The following is a 21,137-nucleotide window of genomic DNA, read 5'->3' as shown; positions in this document are numbered from 1 at the left end:
AATACGATGTTGCATTATTTCATATTTTACCTAAATTTGAATCAGAACGTTAAACATCTTTTGCCTAAATAATTATCAATTAACATTTAGTTGGATTTATCTGAAACCGTTGCTCAGACTGAACTTTCAAACGTGTAGCAAATTTTCAATTCGGCTCATTTGATATCTTAGCCAAATCTTGTTTACAGCTTCTAAAAATTATATTCCTGCAACAAATTTTTCCACTGTGTCAAATTTTAGCTTAGGCTGATTATTTTGTAACCTGGTCAAATCTGGCTTACTTGACTGAAAAATTTCTTACTGGATTACGTGGGTTATTTATTTGTTAAATTTCGATCAGAGTGGTTTCAAATTTTTATCGAAACACAGCCAGTGTATGTGTAATAACTGTCATTGAAAAACAAAATTCGATAGCATAAATTGGCTCAAGGATAGAATCGAGAAGATGAATTATTGTATTAACGAAACGTTAGCCCTTAATGGTAGTTTTCGTGGAAATAATCTGAAACCTGGAGGATCTTGGTAATCAAATTATCTCGCGTGTCTGTCGAAACTTTGGGTAAATCCTATCTCAAGTCTACGTAAATTAACGTCACTGTCCAAAGAATCGCCAAAAGTAAAATCTTCGTGGGAGATTTGAATTACCAAAAAAAAAAAAAAAAAAAAAAAAAACGTGAGTAAAAGTTAAAGTTAAAAGTCTAGTCTCGTTGGATAATTTGGAAAAAATCCTCTCGCAAGACTACAAAGAAAATTTCCTACGCGTAATTAGTGTCTGTACTTTCGTTTTCTGGCTTCTAAGTAAACGCTCTGGTTGCTTAATTAACAAGTTTAAGTCGGTTGGTTAAGAGGCAACCTGATTCCTGAGATTACCATCGAACGAGCAACAACGGATCAGTCTGTTAAAAAAAGTAGCTCGAGCAAAACGAAATTTTCCACCTCTTTGTGAAAACAACTTCTTATCGACGATTTCCTCCGTTTACGCAGCTAATGGTAAACGTTAGTTGAGAAAAATTCTCAATTCGAAGAATCCACTTGCTGAGACAGACTTTCAACGTGCACTTTGTCCGACTAAAATGATACAATCCACTAAATATTGGGTTGGACCCATTACATAGTTCAGGCATTATAAAAAAATAAATGCGTATATGCTAATTAAAAATAAGCAAAATTTCAGAAGTTAACACACTAAAAGTTATGTAGGATGATTACAAATTTGTTTAAATTAAATTAGATAGAATCTACCTAATAGGAAATAAAGTAATATAGAAATAGATACATATATGCTGATGAAGAATAATTGTTAATTTAAGAGACTGCTACAGTAAATGTTTTGCATTATAAAACAATTGGAAGATATTTGTAGATAATTAGAAAATTGACCAATGTAGTATAATCTAGCTGATAGGAAATAACGAAATTAAAACTGTAACATGACAGCTGTATATTCTAATGATTTACATTCAACTTTAACTTAATGAAAATGAAACGTGGTTTCTTTTGTTATAAATATTAGTGCATTATTAATTATCTCATTGAACTATTAACCGAGTCGAAGAACCCTGATCCACTTGCCTGAGCGGAAGATGTATGTTGTAGGATTTGGTTGAGCAAAGCCTAGAATGCTTCACTTGTTTCATTCTAATTGATCTATTCTAGTTACGCAAACTGAACATCTTATACTACTTGATTCAGCACAGACAATACTGTTTCATTTGTCTAACTAAATATGTCTCTTATTCCACTTGCCTAAACACATGCTATCCATATTCCACTTGCCTGACCATGTTTGCTCCCTAATCTACTTTCCTGATACAGCGCTTGCCTGTTCCACTCGCCTGACGAGGCACAATCTTGTTTCACTTGTCCAATCTGAATTTCTACCCTTCAAATTTGATAAGAAATTATTCGTCCGGATTTTGCCCAATTGGGAACGTCCTTGCACATATTATTTGTCCAATTAGGGATTGTTCTGTTCCACTTTCCTAGCTAGACACAAACCCACATTCAGCTCATCCTGGCTAATAATCTTACAGCGAGAAACTAGTTGGGAATTGTACGATTTCTGTTTACTGAACCAAATATGTTCGCCTCGGTCGTATGTTTGGCCAGAGACGATTCCATTTAACTTACGATATTGACAATTACTTACTACGTCTCAATGCCCCTTTCTGACTTATCTTGTTACAAAAAGTCCCACTCGACTTGACTCAATTGTCACCATCTTTTTCAGTTGTCTAACTAGCGACAACCATCTTCTACTTATCTGGCTGCAGGCAACTTCCTGTCTGGCCAGTCTTCTTCTATAGGTCCGACTACTAAAACTTTCATTCCGATTTGGTCAATAACAAAATCGAGTTCACTTGTCGGTGCATTAGAGGACTCCTTCCACTTGTCTAACTAGCGACGATCCTTTTCTACGTGTTTGGCCAATATTACTTTAGCTGGTCAATAGCAATTCTACTTTGGCAAATGCTATTTTGCTTATGTCGCCTCCGCGTGTCTTCTATACTATTACGACTGACTAGAATTAGTATATTCCACTAATTTGGTCCACGAAAACCCTTATTCTGCGTCACTTTCCTACAGCGTGCAGCTGAATACGATCCATTTGATTAACCTACATGCGAGGTATCGCATTAAATCGAGCAGCAAGAAAAGTCACATGACCAAAGCTTTAAAAGTTTTCTCTGGAGCACAAGACGCGGAAGAAATCGAAGCAAGTACTCCATTTAAATAGCCACTCGAGCTCGCTATCTTTTTATATGTAAAATTACCGTGTTATGTCATTCTGTGAACCTCTGGTCGTTGTGTTTTCTCATTCGAATTCATTCGTTTCTTAGTAGATCTGATCCAATAAATAATTTTCTACGTACAACGATTCTCGTGACTTCTCAAATTCTGACACTAAATCCAGAAACGGACAAAATACGATTTTGATTGTGGATCCACAGACCTCATAAAGCCACAGTGTAAATAAATATGGAGAAGCAGATTCGACGCGAATAATTTTCCTCGGGGAAAGCTGCGAAGCTAATCGCGTGGATTTATTAGTGTTGCAGCTTCGTAAACATGGGAATAACGTGTTTGAGATATCGCCCTATATTATGCGCATAATCAGCGGAGGGAAAGCATGAACCAGAGGAAGGAATCCAGACTCTCAAGTCATCATACGGAAACGCTGAAATTACCGGATGGCTCGAAGCTTTTATCGCGTCCTGCATAAAATTAGGGGTGAAAATTAAACGAAAAACCTTGAATTCCGACCAGAAGAAACACACAAACACGTTTCAATTTGGCGAGCAACGTACCACACGAGCTACACTTGCCAAAAATTTTCTGTGCCAAATATTTATGTATTCGATTTACACGTAGCATTATTTTATGTTGCAAATGCCTTCTTCCGTGTTTGCTTGGTATTCAAATTTGTTCGCAAACACCAGCTAACGTCGAGTTCGTATCTCGTCGAAAATGCCGTCTTTGCAAGAGCTAATTATCGTAATACGGAGTTATAATTAATTGTTAAAACTGTTTCGTATATCGTATTACGGTTGTTAATTGTTAAATACGGATTAACGTTGAAACAATGTTACGTGTTCTGTACGCTGCTTACACGAGCAGGTCAGTAATTGCTACGGGAAAATACATTGAAAATACAGAATGAAATTTATTCCTACAACGATTTGTCTCTACCACCATTTGTCATTACCACCAAATGACAAAATCCGCGATCACTTAGTTGCCAAGTGCACCTATCTCGCAAAAACGTCAACTCGATTTTCTTGAAAGCAAAGCTTCGTACAGACAAACTTTCTATTCACATGTATAATTTTGTGTGCTAGACTAGATTGGCCGTGTAACAGTGACACGCGTATGTGAATATGAGTGTGCGGAAGTATCTGTTGAGAACTGTGGATCTTAATAGCCGAAATAATGGTATAGGAACACTAAATTTACACTTGCAATTAATATTAGAATAATTATATATTTATTCGATGAGCGATTTCTAAGATATTCATCGATACAAAGTTGCACGCGTCTCACCACTTTCTTCCATTGCGACTGTCAACCGACTGAACAGTTGTTTTCGCACACACATACTTCCACACACTGATACTCACATACAAGTATTTCTACAACAAAACAAACCCAGTCTAGTCTATGTCAATAGTATGTGTGTGCGCGGCGTCTCGAAAAACAGATGAATGTAACCGATCCGTTGGCAGTGTGGTATGGAAGATGGAGAGACAAAGAAAGTGCTGAGACGCGTACAAATGTGTATCGACGAAGATCCTGGACATCGTCTATGAAATAAATCTAAAACTATTTTAATATGAATTCTAAGTGTAACCTTGATGTTTCTTTACGTTTATTTCGGCGATTAAGATCCATAATTCTCAACAGTTTCAACTCGTCTTTTCTTCTGGAATCGCTGTCTCCCCTATTACGTTACAATTTACGCAACACGCGTGTCGTAAAGATTTAAAGTAAATTTCTGATTCTCTCAAGAACAAAGCTTCGTGTACAAATCTTTAATGTACGTTTTCAACTGGTTTCTTTCCCTACTGCTATCTCCATTTCTATTGCACCATCGTTCACAGAACACCCGACCTTTCTCCACCAAATATAGTTCACGGAACCTACGCAACTGGCTCTTAATCAACCAAGTTTGTACTGCAATTGAAAGTTGCTTTCAATTTCTACTCGCCAAACGTAATTCGAGCGAAGATGTGAAATTCGAACCGTAACGGGAAGCTCACAACGACAGAAACACGAAATCGAGGAGAAAAATAGCAGATAAACGCACGTAGGTACATGGCCCCCCATAGGATGATAGGCGTATCAGGCATCGCTGGAAAATCTAATTACGATACAAACACGATTTTTCTTTCCTGTTTTCAGAGTAAGAAGGGAGAGAGACAGACGGTCGAAGTCGTTAAACGAGTTATCGTCCGGATGGGAATGGCTCGATACGATCTGTAATCTGGCAAAAGATCTTCGTAGCTGAGTTAAATGCACCCATTGCGTTCTTCTGAGATATTCTGAGGAATAAAATTTTAATTCTGTGAATTCCAATCGACGATCGGATCGGCTAATAGAAATATTTATATTTAAATTATTTCAACTACTATTTATGAATTAACCATTTTTCGTCCTTTCTCTAAATTGTATGGCAATTCGGTTGAGTTTAAGTTATGATTGTAGATAAAAAATAAAAGATTGTCGGATAGTAGATGAAAATATTTATTTGTGCCATGTGATTCTGTAATTTTGAGATATTTGAAAGTTTGTGATTTTTGCCATTCGAGGTTCGGTAATCTGAGCATGAAAAAGTTATTTGTTACGAAGGTAAATACGATATGATAAATATTATCGAAAACGGGGACTTTTCCCCCATCAACTTAAAAAGACGTCCCTCGCAAAATATTTGCACTTTGGAAATAAACAATTCTCCCCTACGATATTTCTTCTCATCTTGCGCGATTTTTTCTAATATTCAACTTCCGTCGTTTATCACGTCGTTTAGTTATCAAAAACAATTGTTTCCTCTGACATTCTATTACGAAAAATACGTCCAACGTTTGAGCCGATTAAATTATAACGTTCGTTCGTATTTTAATTCCAAAGCATAAATTTAATCGTAATGATTAGCAAATTTAATTAAGAAGTAACGCTCCACTTTCATTATACTCTGTTGCATACATCATATTCGTTGGCTCTTCCGAAACAATACACAGTGCATGTTACAGATTTTTGACAATAATAGATGAAAAAAGTTGGAAGACTATTGAAACATTGATTTTTCCATTCTCATACGCTGTATATTTTATTACATTTTATTTCACGTATCTGTACGTATTCCTTTCCTTTTCGTCTTTCTTTCATCAATGATTCCGGTGTAATCAATGGAAACGATCGGATGAATACGAACTCACCGGAAGCTTTGTCGTTTCAATTAACAGGTTAATCCGAAACCGATATCGGCCGTGGGAAACGAAATATTTTAGACTCATAGCGTATAAATTGTTTAATACCGATTGCTACTTCACATTTATACACGCGGTATTTATTTATATTCGTCGAACGAGAGACCAGTGTGTATGAATAATATCAGCAATCGAAATATCTTCTGCCGTAACAATTCCTACAAGTAATTGTTATTAAAATAAGAACGTAAATGTATTTATGGATAATTCAAAAGTGACAAGATTTATTGAAAAATATTGAAATCTCTCTCGTTGCATAATCAAATTTCTATTTAGCTTTTATTCGTTTGGTTGCGTTTACAGAAATGTAAAATTGCAGAAATATTCTACCTGATATACACATAACACGGAATATACGTAGATGTAAATTAATTTTGTGGAAAGTACCTGCATCAGTGAGCGGAAAGTTGAAAAAATTTGAGATACGTCATTTCGATAAGGAAACGAGGTTGGAAATTAGGACGATCGGTGAATGGGTTCAGACGTAAAAACAGCATATTTAAAATCCGATTTTCAGCATCATTAAGGTCAACGCGTGTCGAAAGGCATGTCGTGATGTCATTGGAATTCGACGTACTCGTTGGCTGACTGATAAACCCGCCCCTCCCATAACGATCCATCAGACTGTGGCAGAAATCCGTCGATATCTGTGCGGTAATGTGATATCTTGCAATATGATGGAGGATATTCTTAGAAGCTTCAAAAAAAGCTTGTGACGATGTAAGTACTGTCGGAAAATTGATAAAATTTCAATAGAATAGGTCGATCATTGGTTACAGGAAGGAATTCTAAACTTAATAATAAAGATTTCCAGCATTTTTAATAAAATAATGATTTGTATGTTTTATTGAATAAAATATACTGTTTTATAAAATAATATATAACGCAAAATACAAGCAAGAAAATAATGATAATAATAATAAAGAAACTGTATAAATATCCTAGAGCAGGTTCCTCCAAAGATGACCATTATTTCCCCTTCCAATCCACTTTGGTCGCTGGCCACCAATTATCAGTCGTATGCTTCCTAGCTCACCACTAACTTTCTAACCTCTCCAAATATCTAACTACCGAAATCCATACCTCCACAACAAAAAACAATAGCAAAAATTATAACTAGAAATGATATTCTTCCATTCTTCAAAAATTTCCTCTATTCGATGACATTAAATCACGAAATTTCGAAACTGCGAGGTAAGTTAATTTTCTGATATTTTTACGAGTTTTGTCTTTTCTGTTTTCACGAACAGGGTCATTCAATAATCGATAACCTAACGATTCTACCATGTTTTACTGCGTAGGAACTAATGTACGAGCGAAGATAAAGAAAAATTGTGTTATCAAAACGCAATAAGAAAAAGCTATGACGGAGATGCTCGAAATAAACCGTACCTGTCGACATGATGAAACGGGTAAACCCGAATCTTTCGACGAGGAAAAAAGATTTGAGAATCACTTCGTTTCCAGCGATCCTGGTTCGTGTCGAATTACTTTGCAATTCAATACCAGGAAACGACTTTCGAGAAACCTAATTCACGCGGAACAACAGTCCGATCCAGCAAGTGGCTCGCCTTTCGCAGAAAGAAAACTGGATTCAGAGTATAAAGTTTAAACACGAAGAACGAGAAGTGGATTTAAAGAAAAGAACCGGTGAATCCCATGGAAAAGATTAAATCGTCGATTACATTCGCAAACAAAAATATTTGTATTTAAATTAATTCAGAGAACACTACGGAATATTCCTTTTTATATTGGATCATGAGTTAAGTAAGTAAGTAAGTAAGTAAGTAAGTAAGTAAGTAAGTGGAATTTTAATATCGTGGATCACAGGTAATGATATTTGGTAGTAACGAGCTTCTTCCTACTTTGAGCAGAAAATAATTCCAAAATAACTCTGATGATAATTTAATCGGACACTGTGTGTTTTTTAAAAAAGATATTATGAAAAGTCCGGAAAGTGTACAGATACAACCTAAATTTTCAATTTCATTCTTGTTTGAGCTTCCAACAAATAATGATTGCAAAATAATCCTGATAAATTCATCGTGCACTGCATATTTTTAAATAACGAGAAGAATTTAGTAAAATGTTGCAAGGAGTTCAGGAAAGCGCGTGGCGATTTAATAAATTCGCAATTTCATTCTTCTTCAGACTTCAGCTTACATTTCCAACGCTACGCCTTCTCGGGCAAATAATAATTTCATCGCTCGCGTTACATTTTGCAAATTCGTTCTTGCTTTCGATTTCCAACAAAATTTTCATTTTCATTCTTTCTCAAATTTCAGACAAACGATCATCCACACTGTACATTTACTCGCCCATTGTATATTTACTCATCCACTGTATATTTTCCAAATCTACGCTTGAAATCAGAAGATGTTTGAAATTTAATGAAATATTACTAATATTCCAGGAAATCCATCGCAAACTTAAATTCTCAATTCCGATCAATTAGTCCGCAAACTTCGGACAAACAATAGTTTAATATTGCAACAAACGTAAATTAAATAATTTAATATTTTTCATCTAACAGTTTGACCGTCGAATGTATACCTTTGTGTATTTGTATTTGTGTTTTTGTATATTTCTATATATTTGTCCCTATCTTTTATTTTTATGTTTATTTTTATATTCATATCTTGGCCACATCTTTTATATCTTTCATATCAACATTCCGGAAAGTACATGTGTTACGATTTATATTTGAAGAAGCAAATGTATATATTACAGTGTTTGGATGTACCTAACATTAGTTCTTAGTACAATGTTTACATCGGAAAAATGTTTGGACCACGTCAGTCAGATTCAGAGCGTGAGGAAAAGGAGACGAGAGAGATAAAGATAGGAGAAAAGATACATACGGCGAAAAACGCGCGTTCTTCGGCTAGTACCGAAGAAGACGTTGCCAACAGAAGAGGATCACAAAGTAGGAATCTTGTGAAAGAGAACCGCAAAGAGTGGAAGAAAATTTACGAGTTTCAGTGAGTTTAATTAAACTATTAAAAGCCAACGTTTTGCAAATACTTCATATTTCATTTGCGAATTCTCTTCATTTTCTTTCTTTCTCTTCCTTTTTCTTTTATTTCCCTTTTTTTTTCTAACCAGTTTACAGAATTGAATTCTGCTGCTTGACATTTTAAGAAACAGTATGAAATTAATTTCTTATTCTTCCATACAATTAAAATTGTACGAAATTGTGAAACAATTTTATCATCATTCCTAAACCATTGCATTATTATAAAATCGAAATCTTTTTTTTTTTTTTTTTTTTTTGATAATTAATGTGATTGAAATCTACACTTTCGATGCAATAATTTCATATTAAAATTCCTCAATTTTTCACATACAATTTCCGTTTATTTTATTGCCCGTTCATTAATGAGGTTAGGAGAAGAAGTTGCAAAAGGAACAGCATTTACGAGATCAGAAAAAGTTCTAGGAGGTTAGAATTTCGCTATGGGTTTAATTAATTCGAGTCGTAGACTGGGAATATTTATTAAGAGGACAGTTCTGCGTGTATATTCGAACCTTTGAGCTTGTTATTTCTATGTACGGCTTGTTAACGTATAACCAAACTAACCTCAACCTAACCCAAACCTAACCTAAATACACGCATAATTTATTTAGTTCGACGATACTCTGATAAGTATTTGCTTAACGAGATACGAGTATAACTTTAATTTAACTGGGACTTTACTGAAACCGAACATAAAGAAGAAATTCTACTATTTTCTATGCTATTTTTAATCAATTTTCGATCGTGATACACTAATACTGCCGTTTTCCATAGAATTCGATGTATGCAAAGAGGAAGAGAAAAGAAAGGAATTTTTTATTAAGAAAATACACATGCATTTTTGCACTTTCAAACAAGAAAAATATAATTGCGAATATGTAATTCACTTGGAAACATTCAGCCTTTTCCTTTTTCATTTTTTTTTTTTTCAAATTTATTATATCTGTATACGATAAAGAAATATTTACAATACAAATTATTACAGCTACAATGGCGGATAACAAGAACGAAGTGTTACCAGAATGTGCTGACGATAAGAAATGTGATAATGACGAAGAATGTGTTAACGACAAGGAATGTTCTGTTGACGAAGTGGATTCTAACGACGAAGTGGATTCTAACGACGAAGTGGATTCTAACGATAAAGAATATTCTGATGACGAATTTTCTAATGTTGAAGAAAACGAGAACGGAGAGCGGCGGGGGCACCGGAGCAAAAGGGCCATAATCGACCCACCGCTAAGAACGCCGATGTACTATGATCATAAAGGAAAGCTTAGGAAGCCCTTCCGTATACCACGGAAAAAATTTAGATAAATTTCTTTATGTCGACCGAATCGATCAAAACCAAATAAATTACGATAAAATATATAACACATAGTTTCAATTTAAATATATTAACAAACTTTTTGAATTATTATTCATTTCTTATTAATTATTATTAATTCTTATTATTATTATTCATTTCATCTTAAACATTTGCAAACCTAAAGTTTCGCAACTGTAGATCGTTGATGTTAAAACCTTCCGATTTAAAAAGACAAATTTGTACAATGCAGAAATAGATTGGAATAACGCTAAATTAAAACAGTCAAATACTATCGACTACTTTTTTAATTTAATCCATTCGAAGTTCCATAAATTCGAAAATTTCTAACCTCGTAATTCTTCGAATCGGTAGGAAAATTGTGTTACGGTACTTTTCGTGACTACCTAATTTCAAATATAGCGTGACCTTTAAACAGTAGGGTAGATCATTCTTAAATCGTGTGAAAATGCGTTTCAACTAAAGATCTCATTGTACCGAGTGACTTTTGACCTGGCGAAGATAAGAAATGATAAGTGGCAGCGACAGCTGCAGGGGATGAAACGAGATTGGCCGTGAGCCAAGACGTGTTTAGCCACATTCCACGGGCCACGGCTCACGGGGGATCCCCTGGGGCTACAGCCTTGCACCGTCATGAATGTAGCGCCATTCCCAACACCAGCCAAACCTTATTACCAAACACTTGCCTCGAATTATTAAACAGCCGATCTACAATGCAGATTTGTCCTACCGAAATTATTCGACGTTTCGCTTGATTCATGGCCTTTTGCTCCTTTGGCTACTTTGGCAATCTCTTCTCACAGCGATTTATGACTGTTCGGTAAAACGTGAGAAATGAGCTTCAAGTTACTAGACTTTGCAAGACACAGTTGCTGGGAAATTTTGGAACGTTACGTTTCTGGGGATTTTTCAGGGACATATCCGGTTCCCGGGGAATTTTCGAATTTTTAGTTTCTCGGATTTGCAAAATATGGTGGGAATTTTCCAACTGTTGGAAGATTAACATTTTGTAGTTTCCAAGACTCGAGATCTGCGAGAGCCGAGTTCCCCGAATTATGTAATTTCTAAATTTCGTGTAATCGAAAAGTTGCCAGAAGGTACGAACCGTTTGAGTTTGAAATATTTGAAATCGCAAAATTTCGGAAATTTGGAATTTTGCAATCTTAAAAATTGAAAGATTCTGAACCATCGAGATCTTACAGATTTTGATATTTTAAACTGCCAGATTTAAAAAGAGTTGAAATCTTCCAATTTCCCAGTCAATTTGCCAAATTGAAAAAGACAAAGCTCCGAAACGATAAGGAAATTGCAGATTGGATTGGTCCGTGAAGAGAAGTAATTAGATCATTTTTCTGGATCTGAAGAAAACACGACTTCATAAAAAGTATAATTTCTGATTCATGAATTTTCAACGTCGTTTCAGCTTCGTTTCACTGTCCGTGAAAGAATTCCCTGAGAAAAAGAAATCACAATTGCCTTTTAATCTTTGCCTGCTCCTTTGAAGACCGGAAATGGATTCCCCGACGCCAGATAGCGCGAACGTCGCTGGAATTTTAACAAGAATGCGACATCTTCCACTCGACTTCAAATCAAGCCACATGAAATACGAAAATAACTATTTTTCACCAACGATGCGACCATTGAAATACATTTTCCACGAACTAACAAACGGACATGTTTTTTCTTAACAAAAATTAAAGCTGACCAATTAATTATTTTCATGTAAAAATAAAGAAGATTCGTGTCTTTTACTTGTATAGAAAAATATGCCAAATAAATTCATTTCAAAGTTAAAAACACGTTGAATCTGTAAATTATTTCCATTCGAAGAACAAAGAAACCGATTGTTATAATTCTTGTAATTTTGAAAAACGAATCATTATGGTTATTCTTCTATTAAAAAGAGAAAGTGCAGTTATGTCTCTCGCATAATTTTTCAGCACAAACATTTTTATAACATTATCAATGTTTCACAAACAACAGTACACTGTTACCCGTTTCGTTGTTTTTTTCAAATCTTTTTATCGACAGCTGCAAATTCAGTGAAATGATAGAGTTACTAGATAAAAAATCAAACGATAAATAAAATAATTAACGACGCACTATTTTTTCTTTTTTTTTTTTTAAATTAATTAATTACGATGTGAACGATTGTAAAAATCGTCAAAAGACTAGTGGAAGAAATAACCGTGAGTCGTTTATGCAATAAGCCAAAATTTCGATAGAAATTTGCATTGCCACTGATGATCATAATAGCTGAGATACAAATTAATCAAACAATGAAATGAGAAATAACCACGTAATAGTGGTACACAAAATGAATTTAATAAATCCGGCTCTAATTATTGTTACTATTATTGTCGTTATTGCCGTTGTTGCATTACTATTGTTATTATTATTATTGATCCAATTTTCTGCATCACGGTTTCTCCGTAATTACACGTTCCACAGTTTCAGTTTCATAGGTAAATTCGATTCTATAGCTATCGTGCTGCTCTCTATCTGGGGATTTCGCGTCGAGCGACCGCTTGGAACGTGACTTCCGGAAAACGAGACCACTTTCACGGTTTGGTTGACGAATGGATCGCGAAAAAACACAGGAAACTGGCGAACTACCCGTCCCAGCGAATTTCCAAAACTCGCATCGACTTTGATTTGTTTTTCTACAGGATGTTCAAGAAATAATGTATCTTCTATGAAAATAGCGAAAAAAACGTGTAGTTTAGTACGGATCTATATTTTTCGCTGAACTAAGGTTTATTGGAATGTTGTTTGAAAATAAAACAGATACAAAATGTGAGGAAATACGAGTGTGTGATCGAGAAGGAAGGAAAATATATTAGTAGCCATTGAACACGTAATGCTGTTCTATAATTTCATATCAGCTGTTTTACAGGCAAACGTATCCTCCTAATTTGAATAAAAATTTCCTTTTTCCCATAGATTATGAATTCTCAATCGCATGTACCTTTAAATAAAAAACACTGATACTAATACCCTAATTATATACATCTGGTGTAGATTATGAATTTTGAATTGTACGTATGGGTTTAATAAAATACTAGTACTAACACGTCGATAGTTTTGGCCCCCCATTTTTAAGAAAATTTTGGTATTTCGCACAAATTATAAATTGCAATTTAATTATAATAAAATACTGATGCTAATACACTAATGATTCCTCCTTCGAATCGGGATACCTTTAATAAACTTGTAGTAAACATTTCGCATACGATATAGGTTATGAATTATAAATTCTATACACAAATCGATCTGAGTGCGTTATTTTAGCGTTTTTTTCATCGTTGGAATTCATAAATAACACAATGTCAGACGCGCACATTGCCTCTTACCGTTATTGACGCTTATGAATCGATTATATTTTTGAGGTTATGTTGCAACCTCGCTAAACGAAATGTCGTTTCCAATGGCAACGTGCAAGCCACAGAGTAATCACAGAGAGGAGCGGGAAAATCACTTCGTTTTATCGTCGAACTTCTTAACGCTCAAAAAAAAAAAAAAAAAAAAAGAAGAAGAAGAAAAAAAAGGAAAAAATATTTGTATTATTCATTCGTGCGCTCAACGGTATAACACAAAACGATAAATCAAATGTTGAACTATGCGGTGAACTATGACAAAACAACTGTTGGACAGCTGATATGCTAATAAAAATCGTCATAAATCAACATTAGAATCGGCGTTGTCGGTTATTCCAATCGAACGACACGATTCGCGTGTCAGAATTTCTAGAATAACGATTCGTTTTTCGCCCCGGGATGATTAATTACGTACGATCGATGTACTCGTATTCTATAGCGAAAAAAAAAGAAACTAGGAGGGGGAGGGGAGGGGAGGGGAGGGGAGAAGCGACGTTAATACTCGGTTTGAAATTCTCGAAAAGAATCGATTTTATTAATGTTCCGTCACTAAGTTTCCTTTTTATCGGCGCTGGCGTTTCGATGATAATCCCCACTGACAATGACTAATGCGCCATTCCCACAGATAAACTGTCGTGGATCATCCACTCATAAAATATCGAAACGGGAAGTGCCGTTGGTAAAGTTACTGAAGCATGACAGTTGGGTCTTTACGCGCGAATTATCGAGCTGATCAATTCGATTAGATTAAATATCGATTAGACTAAATATTGGCGAGATAAGGTTGGATTTTATTGGGAACTTACGTCTTCTTAAGGTAGGTCCTGGCCAGCTATGTCAGCCAAATTGAAGTTCCTTGGTAAACGACAAGTATAGAGGTGACATGGTGCTACGGAGGAATTTATATTTATTTTAGAATGTTGCAGGTTAATAGAAATAATCAGGATATGAGAATAAAAAGTTGAATCGATCGATGCAACAGAGCTGACCTACGTCATAGTCATAGCAATTCCAAGTATTTTATTCAGTGCAAATTATAGGGCGGATCGTATTGTTAAAAACAAAAATACCGGAAACACAAGTTCGTTTGAAAAATGTTACAACGTCCAGTAAACTTCACTTGTGAATTTTCCACTAGCAGCTTCGTTAGAAATATGGTGATAACAATTTATTGAAAAATCTGAAATAGTCATCAATTTCTAGGTTTATATATTGGCTTGGCGACTAAGTGACTGCGGATTTTGTCATTAGGTGGTAATGTCAAAATCCGCAATCACTTAGTTGCCAAGCCAATAAGACCTGCCTTAACATATCTGTATCGTGACAGTATCCTCCGGAAGTAAAACACGAGCCGAGGCTCGTAAGCCACGTTCTTCGCGCCTCTTTTTCCTAAGAAGAAATTTCTTGGCTGTCTGTACTTTTTACGCGCGCACGCTGCAAACAATTCAGAAATAGACAAAATAGCAACTTCGCGTAACGCGTTACAACTTCATCATAACACACGGTATTTTGGACGCCGAAGCTACCGATATTGCATATTCTAAAAATACCGATGAAGAAATTTCCTATTAAAAAAAAAAAAAAAAAAAGCAGTAGGAATTTTCGTTTTACGACCCTTCTTCGTTTTAACATTTTATGATAGGAAACGCGTGTCTTCAACTGCCAATTTGGCCGTGAAAACGAGACGAACTTTTCAATTATCCTATCGAGGATTGACATCTGATAGAAAATCTGATAAGAGACGGCGAGTGATAAAAAAAGATCACGAAATATCGAACAAGACATGTTGTGAAAAAAAAGAAAACTATACAGAACTACTGTGTTGGCAACTAAGAGATTGCAGATTTTGTCATTACCACTGTGGCGGCGCTCGACAACAAATACCGCCACTTGACACTTACTAGCACCGGACGACGGCAGCGCAGTTCACAAAGAAATATTGGTGGATTCCAAATCCATAATAAAACAAGAGAGAAAACCAGTAAACCGACAGAACACATCTCTGACACCGCATAACACAGGTGTAATTGTAAATAATATGTGAATATTGTAAATAAACCTATTTGACATCCCCCTCCCCCGCCCCCTCCCTATTATCCCCCCCAAAGGCATACAGCGCCAAAATGTAAATTACCGATAAGTCCTGTTTTGCGACCAAGTTTCAGGACAAAAAAAATCAAGCAAGAACAAAATTACATAAAAGCTCCGCCCCCCAGCGGCTTAAATCCAAAGAATAGATTTAAAATCACAAAAAATTGTAAAACACCGACACATAATATAGTATGGCTACGTCGTACCGTCGCGTATCGGTACTTTTGCCTAGCACACCATTACCAAAATTCACAGTTTATTATGAATACCAAAATGTAACGAAAATTGTATCCTTGGTTAAATAAACATCATTAAAAAAAAAAAAAAAAGTGGTTAACGCATTAGGTTACGAACGTTCGGGACCCGGGTTCGAATCCCGGTCACCGTAGTTCCGATTTTTCTTCCGCGCATCTAAATTAGAAGAAAAATAGCAGTATCCAATCAGCGATATCTACAGCCAGCGCTACAAATATCACGGACAATACATACCACCTCACTACTTAATGACAAACTCCGCAATCACTTAGTTGCCAACCCCAATATAACTAATTCGTCAACCTATCTCACTAATTGTTTACTAATTATTTGCCAATTAGTAGCGCTGATTAGGGTCACTGTAGGAAATCAAGCGTGCAAATACTGTTATTTAAATATGTATACATTTACAGAATACACGTAATTGTTATAATTGACAACTTTCCAGATGATACGAGGAAAGATAATAAATAAAAAAAAGAAGAAAGAGAGAAAAAAGTGGTAGAATGAAGAAAATGGTAGAGATAAATGTGTGCAATCAGCGTAAATCCCTGGACCCTCGAGTCTAGAAAATTCGAGCAGATCTTGACACGAGTGCAAGATTATTTATATTCAAAAGGGGGATGAAAGCTGGTAAAGCTGTCGAATAGCCGGTCGACGTGTGGTGAAATATGAAAATATTGCCCGTTTCTCATAACTGGCAAGACTACGTTCGTTCCATCTACCCGGATGGTTCATCGAATTCATTCCATGTTCTAAAATGTATCTAGCAACGGCTATAGCTCAATGGAAAGTTCAACCAATTTTCCAACCAAGAATATTCATAAAATTGATATCGATATCGTATGGAGATAAAATATTTTATTATCAGGATATTAGTGGATGATATTCTTACAATATTATAATTTCTTATTAAATTATTTATTCTTCTGTATTTATAATTCTTATTTTTTTAATTTATTATTTATATTGAATATAAATAGTATTTATTGTAGTATTATTTATTTATAGTAATAGTATCTATTTATTGAATATAAATAATAATATAAATGTTAATATATTATTTATATTGAATAAATATAATTCGTTTCATTGTATCGTAGAATTTGTACAATATTTGTCGAAATTTTACAATGTATAATTCGATTTGCTTTTTCACGTACAATTCCCTCTTTGCCTGTTGTAGCAGAATTACCAGCGACAAGGGCACATCCTCAACCCGCAAATTCGAAAAATTAGGAAACTTTGGCGATACGTGGAGGATATGTGGGTATGTATCGGGCAATTTTTTTCCTGTCCAAACTCCCTCTAAAGGGATCAGATTGACCCGTGAAGATCCGGGTATTTTCCGATTCTACATTTTACAACCAGCTAAAAGTTTCAGAAATTTTTTATCAAATAATAGTCCTAATTGAAGCAAGTAACTTTCGTCTAAACATTCTCGTTCAGTCTCGTATAGATCGCGCGTCACAAGCTACAAAAATTGCCGAATCCGTAAGGGTCAGTTTTAACCCCCTAGGAATGAATTTGAGAAGCAAAAAAATTTACGTAAAAAAAATATACATATAATCCAAACCTTCATAATTTTTTTAATTTGGAGGTTAGGGATTTCATGGACACTCTGTACATAAAAAATCTTTGAAAATTTTAAATCTTTAAAAGTCCGCTCAAAGAAAATTTTGAAATCGCTCAAAATCGTCACTGACATTCTCAGCCACGAAATTTCGATCGATTGTTATCAAATAGTAGTCCTAATTGAAGCAAGTAACTTTCGTCTAAACATTCTCGTTAAGTCTCGTATAGATCGCGCGTCACAAGCTACAAAAATTGCCGAATCCGTAAGGGTCAGTTTTAACCCCCTAGGAATGAATTTGAGCAGCAAAAAAATTTACGTAAAAAAAATATACATATAATCCAAACCTTCATAATTTTTTTAATTTGGAGGTTAGGGATTTCATGGACACTCTGTACATAAAAAATCTTTGAAAATTTTAAATCTTTAAAAGTCCGCTCAAAGAAAATTTTGAAATCGCTCAAAATCGTCACTGACATTCTCAGCCACGAAATTTCGATCGATTGTTATCAAATAGTAGTCCTAATTGAAGCAAGTAACTTTCGTCTAAACATTCTCGTTAAGTCTCGTATAGATCGCGCGTCACAAGCTACAAAAATTGCCGAATCCGTAAGGGTCAGTTTTAACCCCCTAGGAATGAATTTGAGCAGCAAAAAAATTTACGTAAAAAAAATATACATATAATCCAAACCTTCATAATTTTTTTAATTTGGAGGTTAGGGATTTCATGGACACTCTGTACATAAAAAATCTTTGAAAATTTTAAATCTTTAAAAATCCGCTCAAAGGAAATTTCAAAATCGTCGCTGACATTCTCAGCCACCAAACTTCGATCGATTAAAAGAGAGGGTAGAATTTTAATCTGACGAACAGGTGGAACGAGAAGGAATATCATCTTTTTCTACGCGCATATTCCTTCCATGTGTTTCTATTGATTGATGGTGGGGTTAGCCAGAGGCGGACAGATACAGCGTATACGTATGTGGAAATGCGCGATGAAATTCGGCACACATTGTTGGCGAGTAAAAGCCGTGACGTCGATAGAAATCCCAGTAAACCCAGAAACGTTAAATCTCCGGATAGCCGGTTGTATTTTGCCGTGACTTTAGCCGTTCATAATCATAATCGGGGCTCGTGCTACGAACTCCTGCATTTGCAGCAATCGATAGGGTCTACGATCGTAACACAGTTTCATCCTTTCATCCTTTTTTCCAATCAGTATGCTCGTGTTTCGTATTTTTCTGCGTTAGGATTTCCACTACTTTAACGAGCTGCTTACAACAAATATAAACAAGAAAGTACTAATATTGCAAAAATATACGACTATTTTTTAATTTAATTTTTTGGACTATACTATACCAAATTGATACATTTCTATAGCAAGAGCCTGGTTCAGCATGTTAATATAATCACTCTTCAATACGTGGTAATGGAATAAAATATAACTGTGAAGCACTAATAGGTTGGCAACTAAGTGATTGCGGATTTTGTCATTAGGTAGTATTGACAAAATCCGCAATCGCTTAGAGTTGCCATTCCAATATAGTGTTGATACAATGGAATATAGTAAAGTGTATTAAATACTTCGTTATTTTCTTAATGATCAGATTAAATATATTTCTATATTAATACTATGTATCAACATATCAGTAGAATTATTCTTTAACGCTTTCGCTATGGCCGGCTTGTCCGACGCGTCACTCCAGCCGAACGAGCCGCCGCGTCAAAACAGTGCACGGTGCGCGAGAAAGATCGTCAGCGGTCACGTTTACGCTTCACTGCAAACCGAGCTGCTGTGACGGTGTTTACCGAAGAAAAAAACCTTCCTCAAAACAGAGTATTTATAACTTCTTAACACGCTCACTTTTAATTACAATTTCGAAACAAATAACATTACAGAATATAATAATATAATATAATTGTATGATATTAATAGCTTTTAATAATGGTATTGCGTGTGGTATTTTTCGAAATACCAAATCAACCAAAAATTTCAAATCTACCATTGGTATCGCGATTCGCTCCACAGTTCCCATCAATCGACTATGATCGACAACACACTTCGGTTGTTTAATTATTTTTTACGTGCGATAATGAAGTTTCGTGTCAACAAATTCTTCATCGTGGAAAGAGGACAACATATACACTGTCCTCTTGTTACGCCATTTTATTGTTACATTACCATATTATGTGGTATATCGCATGCAAATGTAATTTTCAGAATGTCACAATAATATTAAATGCTTCAAGTACATTAAACCTAAAATATACTGAGGTAAATTATACATATTATACTAATTTGATACGTTCCAATATAAAATAATATACTTAAACATACAAATATAATTACGCTCTAACTGTACTGGGTTGACAACTAAGTGATTACGGATTTTGTCAACACCACCTAATGGCAATATCCGCAATCACTTAGTTGCCAACCCAATATATCCATACAACTTGATATACAATGTAATATACTGTGTAATGAACACAGAGATATATATCAAATATATACAATACGCTTTATCGCGTATTCAATGTTGTTAAACTTGATACAACATGTAGTATATACCGAATATACGTAATATACTTGGCTATATTCTAGTATCCCAATATAGTCGAAACCACTAAAATATTTGAAATATTCGAATGCATTTCAATCCGCCATTACGTTTAACCGTATCAAATGTACTACGTTTTCATATATTACTATAGTATATCTTCATTTGCATCCTATTACATGGTACTGCATCAGCACGCGGAGATACCGTAATAATTACTTTTAGGCTCCTATAACTCAAACATCGCGATCAAATAATTTCCAGAGAACAATATCGTGTATCTGTCTTGCAAATCGTTCTATTCGCCGATAGATATTAGGTTGGCAACTATGTGACCTACATTACCACCTAATGACAAAATCCACAATCACTTAGACGCCAACCCAAATAGAAACGAACAGAACGCACTGATGAAAATGCGCAAACGTAAAATTCAAACGATTTGAAGAGTTTCAGATGGAAGATAGAGGAGAGGCGCGTAGTTTCTATTCAATTACCTATGGCTGTCTGTTCGCGTGGTTATTAAAACGGATAAATCTTGTTTGTCGTAGCTTCTTCACCCGATTGCAATTTTCCGCGCCGAAACATCGAATTAAATCGCTCTCGCATGGATCCGCACGGTTGTTCGCGTGCGTTCGTCCAATAAATTAGAAACAATTGGGCGGATTAGAATTTCGGTTGGTTCACGCGACCCTGCCATGTCATCGAGCTAGTTGATCCTACAGATAAGCACATGTAAATAATGCGCTATTACTTTCACGCCTAACCTTTCACGAATAACAGATTGGCCCATAAACGATAGGAAATTGTTCTCAGCTTTGCCACACGTTCCGAAGTAAAAGTACTTTCGTTGTATGCAGTGGCTGATGAAGATATTGCAACGCATAGCGCAGAAAATTGCTACGAACGTATTACGTGCACTACGCGTGACTTTTCTCATATTTTGCGGCATC

The 21,137-nt window shown here is 35.3% G+C and overlaps 1 protein-coding gene and 2 long non-coding RNA genes across 6 annotated transcripts in view; 1 reads left to right on the top strand and 2 right to left on the bottom strand.

Moving 5' to 3' along the window:
- Nucleotides 1–21,137, bottom strand: part of LOC138188175 (metabotropic glycine receptor) — a 166,093-nt gene that overhangs the window by 98,346 nt on the left and 46,610 nt on the right. The window lies entirely within an intron of this gene.
- On the top strand, nucleotides 6,651–10,374 carry LOC138188180 (uncharacterized). 4 transcript variants are annotated; one of them, XR_011175391.1, is made up of 4 exons: nucleotides 6,651–6,704; nucleotides 7,452–7,751; nucleotides 8,715–8,965; nucleotides 9,986–10,374. It is a non-coding gene; the product is annotated as an uncharacterized LOC138188180 (long non-coding RNA). The 4 variants fall into 4 exon arrangements; XR_011175393.1 differs by lacking the exon at nucleotides 6,651–6,704 and having other exon boundaries at nucleotides 7,371–7,755; XR_011175392.1 differs by lacking the exon at nucleotides 6,651–6,704 and having other exon boundaries at nucleotides 7,371–7,759.
- LOC138188182 (uncharacterized) lies at nucleotides 10,158–10,595 on the bottom strand. Its single transcript, XR_011175395.1, has 2 exons — nucleotides 10,478–10,595; nucleotides 10,158–10,447 (listed from the first exon to the last, which is right to left on the bottom strand). It is a non-coding gene; the product is annotated as an uncharacterized LOC138188182 (long non-coding RNA).

This window comes from Bombus flavifrons, chromosome 16 (assembly GCF_040668555.2).
Source record: "Bombus flavifrons isolate JBK064 chromosome 16, iyBomFlav1_principal, whole genome shotgun sequence".
Classification (NCBI taxonomy): domain Eukaryota; kingdom Metazoa; phylum Arthropoda; class Insecta; order Hymenoptera; family Apidae; genus Bombus; species Bombus flavifrons.
This window is presented reverse-complemented; position numbering and strand designations above follow the sequence as displayed.